We start from the raw sequence: 17,124 nt of genomic DNA, 5'->3' as shown, positions 1-17,124 counted from the left end.
AAGTTATGGGTTTAAATAATTGTGAGCGTGTGCATTGTTAATAATTAATAAAGATTTTGAATATATTCAACATTGTAATTATCATATGCTATTAAAAAAATTAAAAATTTCAATTTGATTTGAACTTAAAAAATTAAATATTAATTTGAATTCAGTCAAATAATTCAAAACTAAAAGAAAAAAAAAATCAAATTTTGCTCCCCTGTAGTGTTTGTTGATTGAATGTTTCTTACAGTATGTAATATAACGAATATCTTTGAGTTTCCAGGGACACGAAGCTTATTTTATTACAATTACCCGTATTGGTAATTAAAGCTTTGAATTAGTAATTAGGTGGAATTTTTTTAATGGTGGAAATTAGATTTCATTAACAAAAATAACAAAATGAATTAAAATTACAATATAACAAAGAAAAAATTGAAGACAATAGTCATTAAAAACAATTTTTACGTAAAATAAAAATATTTAACCTAGAGATACTAAAAAACGAAATATTTTATTAAGAATGATGTCAAACATCAAAAGAACCTAGTAACATTCATAAAATTCTTTGTCTTTGTCGAACGAGATACTTTACGAAGTGATAAAGGAGTGATGAATGAACCAAATAATTTGACAGACTGCTTTACTACTCAATTATGATTATATACACAAACAACCTTTATACTAAAGAGGGGATGTGATAATACATGGCCATCGAAAAACTAATAAAAAAACAAATGTGAGGAACATGACCACATAGATAAGAGAAAAATTGTACCAAAACCCATAAAATAAAACGTGCAATAAGAATAGAGATTCTCAATTAAAATAAAAAACTAAATAAAAAATAAATTACATAATAAGAAAAAAAGTAAAAAATAATAATAATTACCGTTTGCCAATAATCAATATTAAAATCGAAGTTATCACCGGTTAAATAAAAATTAAGAGAAAAGATTAAAAAAATATTAAAAGAAAGCTTAAGTTAAAAAAGAAGAAGAAAGAAACATTATATGCATAAAAGTCTTTGCAACATATTATAAAGATTTTCAAAATTAAAGTGTAAAGTTAATATCAGCTTTATCAAAAGCAGCAAAACCTAATTAATGTCATCCACGTTTCTAAAACATTTCTTGTGAATCTCTCCCCAGATATTTCTGTTGTCATTTCTTAATCTCTCGAATTTTAAAGTCTAAAAAATTATTTAAAAGTTTAGGAATTTATATATTTCGATCTGTTATTATCTTTTGACACGATTATTAATATGTATGTTTATCATCTAAATTATTATTTGACAGTCATATCTCTTTACCATGTCAACCTACAAATAATAATCATCGTCTTAGTTATAATAGAAATACTAGAATCTGTATATAATCATCTTATAATACTAAAAAAAATTACACTCTCTCGGATCTCTTTTAATTGTTCATCGTCTACCTCAAAAGAAACATCACAACACCATTTATTCCGTCAATATTAAATAAAAAATGTAATATAATAAATTAATTAATCCTCATTTTGATTTTTATAGTATTTGGGGTAAACTACGGAAATAGTCCCTTTCGTTTGAGTTTTACAAACTTCTCCTCATTGAATTAAAAAAAATTTAGCCACCTTCGTTTCGTTTTAATTAAGATGTGGTCATTGAAGGTTAACGGCCGTTAAACCTTTAACAGTTTGCTGACGTGATACGATAAATATATAAAATTAAAACTACATCATTTCCACATAGATAATACATGGATTAAGTTTTGGTCACTTTTATTTTATATTTATACACTTTTAGTCACTTACGTTGTCGTTTTATTAAGTTTTTTTTTCACTTAAGTTATTGTTTTTTTAAGTTTTGGTCACTTGGAAATGAGGTACTCGGAGGCCAGTGCGGTGGTGGTGGTGCGATAGATCACGCAGGTTGTTGGGGTTAACGGTTATTCATAGGGGTCTAGAATCGGGAAATTGCTTGTTCTTGAGAAAAAAAAAAGATTCGACCTTGAAGATCATGGATCTTGGATTGAGTTCAGTGGATGAATTCATAGATCCAATTATCAGGTTGTTTGGTCCATTGATTTTGTTTCATCAGAGGCGCTTTCTCAAGGGAAATCACCATGAAGAGTGATATTCGGTTATCGGGTTATTTGGATCCATTGATTTGTCTTCTTTTTTCTTTTGGATTTGACATTCTACAATATCAATATTTGAAAATTGAATCTTAGTTTAAATAACTGAGATTAACCAGCTTCATTTTATCTCTAGATGTCTACCCTCTCATTTTTCTTTGAACTTGTGGTGTTATTATTTGCAGACCCGTTTCTGAGATTTTAGTGGCCCAACGCAAATATAAAAATTAGGCCTCCAATAATAAGTATCAGAAAAAATTAAATTGTAAGAGCAAGAAAAAATAAATAAATTTGTTTGTAAATTATTTTTATTGCGTTTAATAAACTATATAATAAATACATAGTCGTCTCAGACATTTTAGGGTCCCTAAGCGAAACTAAAATATAGACCCTTATAAAACGAAAGTATATTCTAATACTTTGAATAATTAATTTAATATTACGTTAATAAATCGTACACAAATCATTAAAATAGGAGCTTAAACTATAAAAGTAAAAAGTATGATTGGAAAAATTAGGGACTTCAATTATGAAGGTAAAAAGTGAGATTAAAAAATTAGGGGCCTCAATTTTAAGGTAAAAGTTGAGATTGGAAAAATTAGGGCCTAAATTATATAAGTTAAAAATGTGATTGAAAAATTTAGGAGCTCAATTATAAATGTACAAAGTGAGATTGAAAAACTTAGTATCATCAATTATAAATGTACAAAGTAAGATTGGAAAAAAATGGGAGGCCTAAACAGTTGCTTAGGGAGCACCCCTAATAGCCAAAAAATAAGAAGTATAATTTTAATGAAAAGCTAAATAATTTAAAAATATCATACCAACATCGTTGTTGATTTTTTAATGATGGATAACTAACAAAATTAAAATGTAACATTAGTATAATTTTGAAAAAAATAATAATTGAATAACCAAAACAAATACAAAATAATAGATGGGTGACTAAACAAACAATTTATTATTTTATAATTATATATCAATTCCACAATTTTGGGCCATGGGCAAGTGCCCCTCTTTCCCATGCTCAAATACGGGACTGGTTATTTATTATCGTAAGTTGGAGTGTTCATTGTTTGGTTAAAACTGAATTAACCGATCGAATGAAAATTTCAGTCGGTTAACAGTTAATGATTTTTTTCAAACTTCGATTTTGGTTATTTCGGTTCGAAATCGGTTAATTAACCGAGTTAACCGAAATTATGAAACATATATATAATTTAGCTTTAGGTGTGTTTAAACTTCGGTTTTAACCGAATTAACCGATCAAATTAACTAAAAATATTTAATATTTAATATGTTACATAATCATGTAATTTTATATACGTGAAAATCGGTTAATGAAATTTGAGTAATTCAATTCGATCGGTAAACCGAATTAACCGTTTGAACACATCTAATCGGAAGTTGAAAATCTTTCATTATTCTTGAAATGTAGCATGAGTCATTGAAAGAAGACAAATGGAGCAACGGAGCAATAGTGCTTAGATATCTGAAGAACAAACAGGGAGAAGATGAACAATAATGGAGTTGGGAAGAAAACCTATTAAAAATGGATAAATTGAAATATTGTCCCTAAACTAATTTAAATTTAAGAAAAGATCCATAATCATTATTTTATCTAAGTGTAGTGGTTAAAATAAAAATTAAATCATTTTACTAAGGGGTCACGTTATCAAACTAACGATATTCAACGTCCAAGTGACCAAAACTTAATAAAACGATAATGTAAGTGACCAAAACTTAATAAAACGATAACGTAAGTAACAAAAGTGTACAAATATGAAAGAAAATTGATCAAAACTTAATGCACATGTTATGTACGTGGAAATCATGTAATTTTAATTTTATATATTTATTGTAAACCGTTAAGTTTTAATGATAGATGTTCTCTAGTGATCACATCTTGATTAAAACGAAACGAAAGTTACCAAATCTTATGTTTTTTGAATTTAGTGAGAAAAAATTTATAAAACTCAAACGAAAGTGATCATTTCTGTAGTTTACCCTAATATTTATATAGATTAACAAATTGAGATGGCAAAGTAAGTAATTTACCGACAAAGATGACCAACTTGTAGCCATTGCCTCAAATCAAATCAACCCATTATGAATTACCTAACAAATTATATACTACCTCTCTTTTCAGCTTCATTCAACTTGCACTCTTAATTTGCTTAATTATATACCTTTCAATAAGCATATACGATTAACGTTGAATTTATTAAATGATCTTAGTGGTAAAAGAAAATATTATTCTCCTTAAATGTATTGGATTTTAGTAACTATGTCTACAGAATGTGTATACATTGTCAATTGGTTAAAAAAAAGTACACAACCTATCTTATAATTACTTTAAACTATTCGAGGAAAATATACAATTAATGTTGGTCCAAAAGAAAAGACAATTAAACTTGAAAGTATATTGGGTAACTGTGAATTTTGAATGTTGCATGACATGCATATTTCGTTAAAAAATCACACGGCATTTGGGGGCATCATACATCCAAATTTCAAAACATGTCAATTCTAGACATATATAAAATCCATAAATTAAATCACCATTATGTTCCCATCTTTTATGCCCATGCAAAAGGTTTGTAAATCAACTTTGTTAGAATTTAGGGCCATTTTTTATTTATTTATTTATTTGATGTTTTGTAAAGGGGCCGGGTAATATATTTATTACTGAAATTCAACTTTTTACGGTATTAATATAAGATTTACGGTTTCATTAATGAAAATAATTGCAACTCTAGGGAGGCTTTCATTAAAAAGTTAGGCACCATCAATGGAATACCAATGCTGCAATGCTTTGACAATTTATGCGATTTGAAGAACACTAGTAATATCATGCAAATTTGATATGATATCTATATTATTCAAACTTTTCGGATAATTTGAAGAATCTTAGTTAGATATGGACATGGGTTAGGTCGGACCGGTTCGAATTTTAATTAACCTATATATATATATATATTCTTATTTTCATTTAGTGAAACAATGACCTAATTGAAAAAATAAAAAGAGATGAGTATTATTATAATTATCCATAAATATATAAATGATAATTATATTGTTATCTCGGGTCGGGATATTTCATCCTAAAATTGAACTCGAGTTGATCTTACTCTTAAAAAAACTTGACTTAACCCGATTTAAACTCGAATCAGAAAAAATCAATCATATATGATCGGGTTGGAACTTATTGGGTTTAAGTTTCATACTTGTCCCTAATCCTAATAATCTTCACGCAATTAGAGAATATTAAACGTTTAAATATATTCTATTTCACGTTCTCTTACACATTGTACAAATAATAATATCAATTGAATTGAACTCAATCCACATCATTTTAATTTTTTTAAAAGAATTAAACGTGTAATTTGCTTGTCTAATTAAATTGATTAAAAGCTTGGGAGAAGCTGGGAAGCAATTAAATCTTGCACATGAAAAGATCAAGAATCCAAAAGAGTCCTTATAATATGGTATACATAAATATTAGGACTAAACTAGGTTTGTCCTTAATTAGAAGATTATCTAATCCACTTAACTACCATTTTGTCCATAGAACATTTGGGCAGCGACACCCTACTTTGTTTTTATAGGGAAAGGGCCATATAATATATGTGTGACCATCAAGTCTTTAAGATTATAGGCATGGCCTATTAATATATCACGAGATCATACATGATAAGATATAAAGGAACGAGAAAATGAATGAGAAATTGGATGCATATTAGAAAAGCAAAAATTGTGGGAGTTAGGGTTTCATTGTGCCCAAATGAGTGGTTGAAATCTGGATATTGGTTTTGGACAACTGTGTGCAAGATCATGTTTATGTGTAGTATATTCATAAAATGCATAATACAAAAATAATTATCTAAACTATACCTCGAAATGCCTTTGGTGCCTAAAGAATTTCACCTAAAAATACGTGTCTAATGTTTTTAATGTTATACTTTTAGGCGACTGAGCGTTAACCGCCGTTAAAAATCTCTGTTAAGTGATACATTCCATGTTCTGAGAATTTTTATTTAAAATAAAAAATAAAAATATATGTTTAAAATACACAAACTTTTTGCAAATCTTAAAAAATCCAAAACTTTCAAAACCTTAATTTTAATCTCTTTGTCACTGTCATTGCCACCAACGTCGTTAATCGACCAAACACCCAACGACGTGTGATTGACCAACCAACCACGACCAAAATTCCCATACTTCGCAACTGGTCGAACACCTAAAAATGGTATAAAAGAAAGATTTTATTTTAGGGTTTCAAATCCCTAAAAATCCCTTATATCATTTGTGATAATCAGTGATTTGATCGGATGTAAGGGTCGACCATTTGTCGTTTGGTCAGTCGTGATAATCGGCCATGGCAGTCGACCTTTGGCCATTTGGAAGGGAGGAGAACCGGGGGAAGAAGGGAGAGGGGGAGGTTTTTTCAATAAAAAAATTATTATTAAAAAAATTAAAAAGACAATGAAAAAAACGTTAAACACATATTTTTAACAAAAATTCTTTAGACACCAAATTATATTTTCGTTGTATAGTTTATGCACGTATTTTTGTATTAAGCTTTCGTAAATTATAAGAAAGGTGTACAATATATTCATATTAATTGTATTTGTATTACTAAAAATTCATCCAATTTTAGTATATATTTTGGAATATCTTAAAAAACATTATCCATAAAGCAACAAAAGTCACCTTTAAATTCTACCTAAATTTAATTTAGACTAAAAATTGATTCAAATCTATTATATTTAAAACTAATGATCAAAATATTCATTATATTTTAACAAAATTTGAGGTTTAAGATATGAAATTTAAAAATATATTTAAAAAACTATTTTTTTTTAAATTTAAACTAATCATGATCACTATTAATATTTTAAAATTTATTCGGAAACAACTAGCGGTCCGAAACTAACAAATACATAATTATATCTATAGAATAATTCATTGGCATAACAACTAACATATGAGATAACTCGAAAGAAATAATAATTTTATCATTAAACGATTATTAAACTAATAAAACGAATATATAAATGATCTTTTCTCTTCAGTTCAGGATACTCGCTCTCTTTTCCTCTCTCCCTTTCCATAAACTCCTTTCTAAGACGGACATATAATTTTATGTTAAGAAATTAAACTTAAAAGGGATGAATTAAAATTTCAGGACGAATTAAAATTCTAAAAGACGAAACAAATTTTATTAAAAACACAGAAAAATTTAAAATATATAATAATTTTAAATTTTCAGAAGTCCACCCAACCCTGCTGCTTTCGACATTAGTGAAGGTAAGGATGAAGAATTCAAGGTTGACTGGTGACCAGTCTTCAATCTCATCCCATTAGATATGCATAAATGATCCATTGTACATAAAAAATAATATATTTATATAGGTTATCATGTATATTACAACATCAACAATATCAATCAAACTAACGGCGTTTTTACCCAAAAATACTTAAACAATCAATAATTACATGTTAGGCACTCTTTCTCTAAATATTATTGATCTATCACTCATTTTGACAGAGTGATAATAAAGCGTGTTTTAGGATAAGCGTCTTGCAGATGTAGACGGAAGGCGCATATCATGAAGTGCGCCTTCCTGGGGTTCTGTCCGAGCTGGAGCCATGGTAAAAAAGCATGGATTGTAATCCGCACCTTCGGGGGATTTTCTGACATGTCAAGGAGGCGCGAATCATGAAGCTCGCTTTCAATTATTTCTCCTCAATTATTGTTCATTCTATTATTACCGCAGCTGTCTTAAATCCCAGACGACTTATCCCATCCCCTTATAAATACCCCCAAATCCATATATCAAACCACACTAAATTACATTCACGTTCTTCCTTCTATAAACTCCTTCAATCAAGTAGATTTTGTTACAGTTTTTAGAAGGTAATTTTTTTATTATATATTTATTTCATATTTAATTTATTTGACCAAATTTTATTTTACTAATTATTTTTTATTACTTTTTGCAGTTGTAAAAGGAAGGCGGGATCAATCTCGAGACATTTTGCCGATAAGGTAACAATATTAAATTGGCTTATTTAAATATTACGAATATTTTTTTAATTTTTAGTATTAGTTTATATTTTAATTTGTATACTATTTATATAATTATGAGAATGATATATTAGAAACAATATTTTTTTTGTAGATAAGACTTTCAAACTTTCAAACTCTCAAAATGAGGTTATTTCAACTATTGCTTACTATCATGGAGAAATTTGGGAAGATGAAACTGGCGTTATCTTCGCATCAAATTATTCTGTCACCTTATCCTTAAAGAAACATCACTCTTGAGGAGCTTATCACTAAAATTTCAAGGAAGGTTCATGTTAGAAGTACTAGAAGATTGTTCTCACTTTAGTACAAATTTACAATGCACTATTTTTGTTAACTTATACAACGTTCGAACTTTCTAACAATGATGATGTTGCTATGATGGTTGATGCTCAGAATCAACATTCAGATTGTTGCACAAATGTACGCCATATTTGTTGAAGTGTCTATGGTTTATGGTATGTCATTATGCTCCCACTATGGGCTGGCTCAACAAGCTGATCAAGTTGACAGCCCAACTCAAGTAATGTGTAATGATTTAACTTGTTAATAGGAATCTACATCCTGGTACCATCCCATCAAGTTCAATGGGGAGACATTCATCAAAACTTGTTATGATCTCTACCGAGGTGGCTCCACGAACAATCTGTACCTTCAATTTCCAAGGGGATGCATTCAACTGGCGAGTTACTTCAACCTCAATGGAGATGCCTGCGACACATCACTCATTTCAAAAACCTTATGAAACGATGCTTCAAGGTCAAAGGGGAAAACATTGAACTACCAACTTGCTCGACCTAAATATCAGCATCATAGAGGAACCCTCATCTCCACCAGAAGAACCTCTTCGTGAGCCAGGTGCAGATGATGCTAAGACTGGACTATTCGTTGAGCCAGAATCACAGTAGTTCAAAATGGACTTCGATGATGAAGCTGTAGAAAGTTCCCACAAATACAGTACACCGAACCTCCAGCACACATATATAAAGCTGGCTATGATCTAATGTACGAGCCAGAATTTACGGATATCCCTAATGCTGGTGACTACATATTTAACTCATCGGTCAAAGATGGTGAGTTATTTATCGAAATAGAATTTATATCCAAAGAAGAAGCTTATTGCAATTAAGATTACAATATTCATAATTTTGTTCACTCTAGAGTCGACCGATCCACCACTGAAAAGTATGTTTTTCACTGTGTCCAACGTGATAACATATGCAATTGGATGGTTCGTGTATCGAAAGAAGAGGAAAAATAACATATGTAAAATAATAATATACAACAGTCCTTATACATGTTGTGCTAGAGGGAGCAACCAAGGCCATCCCAACTTGGACTCCGACACCTATTTGCCAAACCATCTTGCATGGTCAGAGCAAACTCCCATACAACTATTGCGGTGACTATTTCAGCTATATAATCTCAATATGGGTACACCGTCTCCTACAGGAAAGCCTGGAAGGCAAAGCAGAATGCCATTAAAAAGCTTCACAATGACTGGGATTTATCTTACAATGAACTACTAAGTTGGTTTAGGGTAGTGCGCAGACTGAATCATGGGATAATAGTCGACTTTGAAACTTGCCATGCATATCATAATGATCGAGTGCTTCGCAATCGATGCCAATTCTATATACTTTTTTGGACTTACCCACAATGCATTAATGTTGTTAAATACAACAAGCCAATGGTTCAAATTGATAAAACATTCTTGTATGGAAAATACAAGCAAGTTTTTTACTATTGACAGTTGTCCAATATGGTAATCGTAAACATTCTTCCAATGCTTTTTCCCCTTATTGAAGGTAAAGTTTATATTATTGGGTTTTTTCTTTAGAAACTTACGCTTACATGTTGTCACAAGGGGAAAAATATGTTTCATTTCAGATCGCAAAGCTGGGATCAAAGAAGCACTGAATTCTTTGGGTTCAATGGCAATCGCCCCATGTCCAACATCGATATTGTATTCAACATATTGTCGCGAACTATCATGAAAAATTTAAGAATATAATAATTCCAAATACTTGTGTGCGTTGGTATATCACAATGTCTAATTTATTTCTCATCATTTTAATTTTTATGGGAACTTAACAGTAGTACTACATTTGACGCACATGATACGAACTATTACCTCAAACGTTTGAGTCCATGCTTCAAGATTTGCGAGGAAAAATGAGCAAGGATACAATTACATTAGCTTATTACAAATAAATTGGACAAATTTATATGATGGTGGACATTGATATGGACATATGACAACCAACTTTGCTGAGGCTATCATTTCAACCTTAAGGGCGCGCCATTTACCAATAACAACTTTGGTTAAAATGACATATTTTTGTCAAGCTCGGGAGGCAAACTCAACTTAGATGCAAACACCATGTTTATCACCCAGATTAGTTACAGATCTACAAAAAGGATTGTTGCATCAAATGGAATGTCTAACAAGCTTATCTTGAACCCATAAATTATTTCATGTCACAGAAATACCACGACCTCTTCAAGGGATTGAAGCTAACTCATTCATAGTTAATCTACATGACAAGTGGTGTGACTGTGGGTTTTTTCAAGCTCTAAAGTATCCATGCTCCCATGTCATAGCAGCTTGATCTTATACACGTCAAGACTATAACTGTTTTATAGATCTCGTATACCGACTTGCAACCGTATTTAAGGTATATGAATTTGAGTTCCCCCAATAGGTAAATGTGAAAGATCCTGATGAAGTTCAGAATTGGATTTCGATTATACCAAATCAGTCCTATTGAGGAGACATGTTGTCTAAAATCCACTTGAATTCTTGTGATATATTTGAAAGACGTCCAAAAAACAAAAGATGGGCATTGTATAAACCTAGTCCACAATAGAAAATATGTCTATCTCTTTTCATCATGTAATCGTTGAGTATCACAATGTAATTGTAGTTTCTAAAATCTCAATTTGTGTTATTTCATTTTTGTTTGCTTTCAATTAATGTAAAAGAATCATTATATACTAAAAATTATTTATATACGAACTCAATATTGAAATTACCTCAACAATAACGGGAAGACAAACTGGTTATTCACAACCGGATATAAAAATGGCATGTGATATCATTCCCATGATTGGAGAAGAATGAGACATCCACATATAACATTTTTTCCATAATCAGTTACACGACACATTTCTCTATACAAAGATGCCAAAACTGCAAAACCCCAACTGAGTTTGCCAACAACGTGAAAATCTTCGAGGTGACGCAACCACATACAATGAACTTGGTTGTGAGATTTATCAAGCATCAAGATCCCTCCTATAAGTTGTAATATGCATCACAAGAAAATATTTTAGTCTGTTCCTCAGAACAATCTTCACTTAAATGTTGAAATTTATAGCAAACTATATAACGATATTCAACCACCATTGAAATTAAGTGGGATACCTCCAAGATACTCCTCGCACAAGGAATGCCAATTACCATTCGTCACTAGAAATAACATCCCCATCTACTGAAAGTTCCAGTGTATGGAAACATCCTCAAGCGTAATAGTGCACTCCCCACACGAAAGATGAATGTGTGTCTCTGGTCTCTACCTCTCAATCAGTGTATATAAGGTTGGATTTAAGGTTTAGTGTCCTTCTATTTCTCTATGTAATCGAATATAGCCTCAGCTAATACGACCAGACACAATCAGTATCTCTAACTTAGTGTTACGAATAAATGGATTTAATATATGATCATTCCCCAAATTAAATAAATAATTTATAAATTAAAATATAAACTAATACTAAAAAAATAAAACATTCATAATAATCAAATAACACATTTAAAAATTGTTATTGTATTGGCAAAATGACTCGAGATAGATTCTCATCTAAACGCAGCAACCCACCTTCCATTTTATAATTGTAAAAGTAATAAGAATATTAGTAATTAATCATAATTAAATAATAAACTATTAAATGATTATAATATAATAAAAAAATTATAGCTACTAAAAACAATAGCAAAACTTACTTAAAATTGCTACATGAATGGATAAGGAGGATAATAAAATTTTTTTGGGTGTGGTTTGAGTGTTGTATGGGAGGGGGAGGGGTATTAAGGGGTTAGGTGATAATTTAATGGAATGTGCGGATCATGATCTGCGCCTTCCACCACATGTAAAATTCCCCGTTAAGACACATATTACAATCCACGTTTTTTCTACCGTAACACTAGTTCGAACAAATGATAATAAAGCGCTTTTTAGGATACGCTTCTTGCAGACGTGAATGAAGGCGTAGATCATGAGGGGTGCCTGACAGATAATTAAAATTTTTAATTAGTAAATCAAAAATTAATAAAAGTGTTAATTTAATGAAATTTGGGATAAGCAGGAAGGTAGAAGAATGGCTTGGGTTATAGGAAAGGGTTAGGGAGGTAAGTACGATTATCGAGTTGATGGGCATATCAGTATTAAGAAAGAAAGGAAAAAGAGTAGCAGTAAAAAGGAATCAATGAAAGTTGTTTATTTCTTGTCACCCAAAATAATCTTTTAACATCATATCCTCAAAAGCAAAGCAAATAGAAAAACTAAGAGTAGGCCTACTTTTCTTTTCTTGCTATCTATAATTACTTTTGTTTATTAATTTTCTGTGATGTATGTATAGTAATCATCAAGTATGTATAGTAATAATCAATGTATGGTAATCATCAACTGTCATTTTCACACCTTCCATCTCTCTTCTGCACCTCCCCCTCAAAACCCTTTGATCAAACACCAAATCTGAAAAAATGAAACCCCAGAAATTTTCACCTACAAAACTCTGGCTGTAAACCCCCCTTTTTTTCCCTCTTCTTCATATATAGACATAAAACCTAATCCTTTATCTGATATATAGACTTACTGTGGAGTAGGAGGGAGGGGAGTAAATAGGAGCTATTCCCAGATTTATCTTTGCAAATCAGCCCGCCGAACAGCAAACCGACATCGACATGTCGAACGACAACGGAGGAAGACATGGATTTGGGTTTTTGGAGGAGATCCCTCGACTCGAGGAACTCCATAGCTTCTTCAATGGCGAAACCTGATAACTTTTTCGACCTATCTTTGTCCAATACGAGGATTTCAGAGTCCAACTTCAATGGTAATCTTTTCCATGCTTATCATCAAAACCAGTTCACTGCTTACCCTCACAAGCATCTGCAACATCCGCTACTGTATCAGCAGCAGCAGCAGCAAGAGCTTGGTTTCTTGAGACCCATTAGGGGAATTCCCGTCTACCAAAACCCTCCTTTTCCATTTGCTCAACAGCCTTTGGATTCGTCTTTGGTTAGTAATAACATTAACACTAGTAGCACGAGCTTTAGCCCCTACCAGTCTCAAGGGTTGATGAGATCGAGATTCATGTCGAGATTTCCGGCCAAACGAAGCATAAGAGCTCCGAGGATGCGGTGGACTAGTACACTCCATGCTCGTTTTGTTCATGCTGTCGAGTTATTGGGTGGTCACGAAAGTATGTTCCATTTATCTCTCTTTTTCTTCCTCTACTGTTCACTTTTCAGCCCTCTTTTTTCTCTTCTTTTTTCACCGTTTGATTTTATTCTGTGTTCTTTGTGGGGGTGTCTTAGAGCTACACCCAAGTCAGTTCTTGAGCTAATGGATGTCAAGATCTTACCTTAGCACATGTTAAATCCCATCTTCAGGTAGATAAATTTGTTAACCCTTTTTCTTCATATAATCTCACCAGGGTTTCTGGTTTTTTCTACTTGCAGGCTTTATTCTATTCATAATCTTCAAATCTTCACTTTTAAGTTATCTTCAACCTTGGGTTTCTCCTTTTCTTACTAACTTCAAGCCCAGTTCCGTTCCCATTTTCCCTCCTAAATACTGAGAGAAAGTGAGAGAGAAAAAAAAGAGAAAATGAAATATAAACAAATTCAAGTACAACAGCATAATCATTTCAAAATGATAAAATTTCTTCTAGCCTCTATATATCTTCTTAAGCACAGTTAAACCCTCATTTTCGACATTTCTCATCTCCAAAGTTTATGAAAATTAAACTTCATAAAAAAAAATAAAAAATTTAAGCCTTTGGGAAAACTATATATATGTATGCATGTATATCCTTTATTTTTAACAGTTAGTACTTGCATGCACTGTGTTGCACAAAGAGAACAGTTTATTATTGGTCTACTTTCTGGTTTTTTACTTTATTAATCCTTTTTATATATAAGGTACACAAAAAAGGGATATCAATTATGGTAATTTTATTTTGTTTGATTACCTTACTCTTCTTCAGCCTACTCTAATGGATTAATCTTGTTTACTCCTTAACAAAGTTAATTATCTTGCAGATGTATCGAACTGTGAAGACTACAGACAGAGCAGCTGCAACTTCTGGTAAGTATGCAATGTTTCTTCATCATGTTTATTATATATATATATAACCAATAAGCATTATCTACTCTGAAAACAACTAATTACCACACATTTCCCCTCGAACTACATTTATGTAATTGCACTTTACCAGTTTCTTCCATCTTCAAGAAGCATACAATTTCCATTTTCGACACCGGTTGATTAATGCAACTTTTTTTTGGCCTGATTCAATGACCAAAACCATTGACACTTTGGCTTTTCATTTCCTGACACACTTCCAAAGCTGTTCTAATAGCCAGCATTTTTCGGCAGCCTTTTTGGAGTCCATTGTTCCCACTGGTCTCGAGAATAGTGCTTAAACTTCTCTCTTTTTTGAATCTCATTAAACTCAATCTTGGGGGGGTTGGTTAAAAGTAAAGTTGATTCTTTTAATTTAAACAGGACAATCAGATGCATTTGAGAATGGATCGTCTGGGGACACTTCCGAAGATCTGATGATCGATATTCAAAACCCAAGGAGATCGGAGATATCAGTTCAGCAGGAAGATCATCATCATCATCGAGTGCTCGTCAAGACAAGGAATACCATGGTCTGTGGAACAACTCATCAAGGTTAGTATTGATACGTGTATTATTTCCCTTCCTATATATTGTATAAGCATTCCACTCATGGTTAGTCAGAAAATTCTCTTCCCCCCCCCCCCCCAAGATTGTAGTTCGAGTTTAGTTTAGCATATTGGTTCCCTTATTCAACGGAGTTGGTTTTTGCTTTGTGTTGTTTCGATTTGATAAATTATCTCTCTTTCCTTGGACCTTTTGTTTCTAGTTCATGGATGTTAATAATGTTTGTAATGAAAATCAATACCAGAAAGAACCTACTAATATTCTTCCCTCTCTCGCTAAACTATCACAAGCATACAAATACAAACATGGTTACATTACATGCAAGCTTTTCTTTAAGTTGTCCACACGATTCGATCGATTCGGTTGAATTGTGTGGAGCAACAATATTGTTACTATTAACATAAACAGACAGTAAAAGATAGCCTCAGTTTGCTTTTATGTTCTCTCAGTGTATCAGTCTTCAAAGTTTTCCTTTTGTTTCTCTCTGCAGGGAAGCTTGGCTGCATGGGAAACATAAGGATTCTGCTGGAAACGTACCATCTCTCCAGGTACTAATCCCAAACCCTTTCTTCTTTCTTTCTTTCTTTATCTATATATACATATAGCAATGGACCAAATAACTTTCTTTTGCTCTCCTTTCTTCATTAATTCAGTAATATCCATTGCTTTTCTTTATGTTTTTGTTGCAGAATGAATTGGATCCAAAGTGCTTAAGCCATGAGAGACTATCAGATGGAAGCTCATCAAGCCTATCAGGGACAAGTCCCAATAAGCCTAATTTGGAATTCACCTTGGGGTACTTCGACATTGATATAAAAAAAAGGTGGGGGGGATGGATTTATATTAAAAAAAATTATATCTTTGTGTGTGTACACTACTACTCATTTTGAAATAATTATAATATCCGAAGCTGGTGAACAGAATCTGGTACCCTTTCGGGGGGAAATTATTCAGAGAGCAAAAGATAGAGGAGACAACCGACAAGAAAATGACAGAAAGCAACAAAAGGAGAAATGGGGGACTGGGGTGAAAATTATCCCTAAAATTATGTTACTAAGTAAATATGAAGAGAAGGAAATCAAAGAGGAAAAGAGAGTGAGTGACCCTTTAACTATCTTTCAAGTATGAAGTGATCCCTTGGTAATTGTAATGGACCACTTTACATTCTTCCCCCCCCCCCCAACACAATTCCCAGCATCACATGCTTTACACTTTGGGATTAAAAGGAAGAACAAAGCAGAATACTAAAATGCTTTGAAGATGAGCTATCAAATCTTTGTATACATAAAGGTATAATTATTACTCCCCCATTAAAATTATTGGGGTGATATACAAAAAAGAAATGAGTGTTTCAAAAGTTAAAGCTTTCAACTCCCTTTCTCAAAAGATCACATATCCATCAATGCTTATAAAAGGTTATAGTCAAAAGCAAAAGGTGAAGAAATGAATTTTCAATTAGTTCTTTTATATCACATGATTGGACTGATTACCCTCTTTGAATTTGGTTTTTGTTAGCTTCCATTTGTTCTCCATGAAGAAGGGAATTTTCAATTTGTGAACATTGCATTTGCGTGGCTCGTGTTTCTAATGTTAGCACCGGCGGATGCATGTAAATCGTGTACAATTTATAATTCGAATTTTTTTTATATTAATTGTTCATTTTATTGAAGGTGTTTACCTTAAAATTTTATTGTGCTCACCTTGGGATTCGAATTTATTTATATTAGTTATTCATTTTACTGAAGGTGCTCACTCTGAAATTGTATTTGTGTCTGCCCCATACGATTTTTTTTATTATTAATACGTATGTATCCACCCTAAAAATATTTTTAAATCCGCCACTAAAAATTAGCTAGATTTATCAAGTCATGATTACCAAGTAGGAGACCAATGGGTCCAAATATATGTTGTTTGGTCACAATTGTAGATCAAGTACCTCGAACTCAAAACATCAAGA

General features: G+C 31.8%; 1 pseudogene; it reads left to right on the top strand.

Moving 5' to 3' along the window:
• Nucleotides 1–6,480: 6,480 nt before the first annotated feature.
• LOC120173154 lies at nt 6,481–16,087 on the top strand (annotated as a pseudogene).
• Nucleotides 16,088–17,124: the final 1,037 nt, after the last annotated feature.

Source organism: Hibiscus syriacus, unplaced genomic scaffold, assembly GCF_006381635.1.
Source record: "Hibiscus syriacus cultivar Baekdansim isolate YM2019G1 unplaced genomic scaffold, ASM638163v2 tig00111941_pilon, whole genome shotgun sequence".
In the NCBI taxonomy this organism is placed as follows: domain Eukaryota; kingdom Viridiplantae; phylum Streptophyta; class Magnoliopsida; order Malvales; family Malvaceae; genus Hibiscus; species Hibiscus syriacus.
Note: the sequence above shows the minus strand (reverse complement) of the source record. Positions and strands in the feature narration are given on the sequence as shown.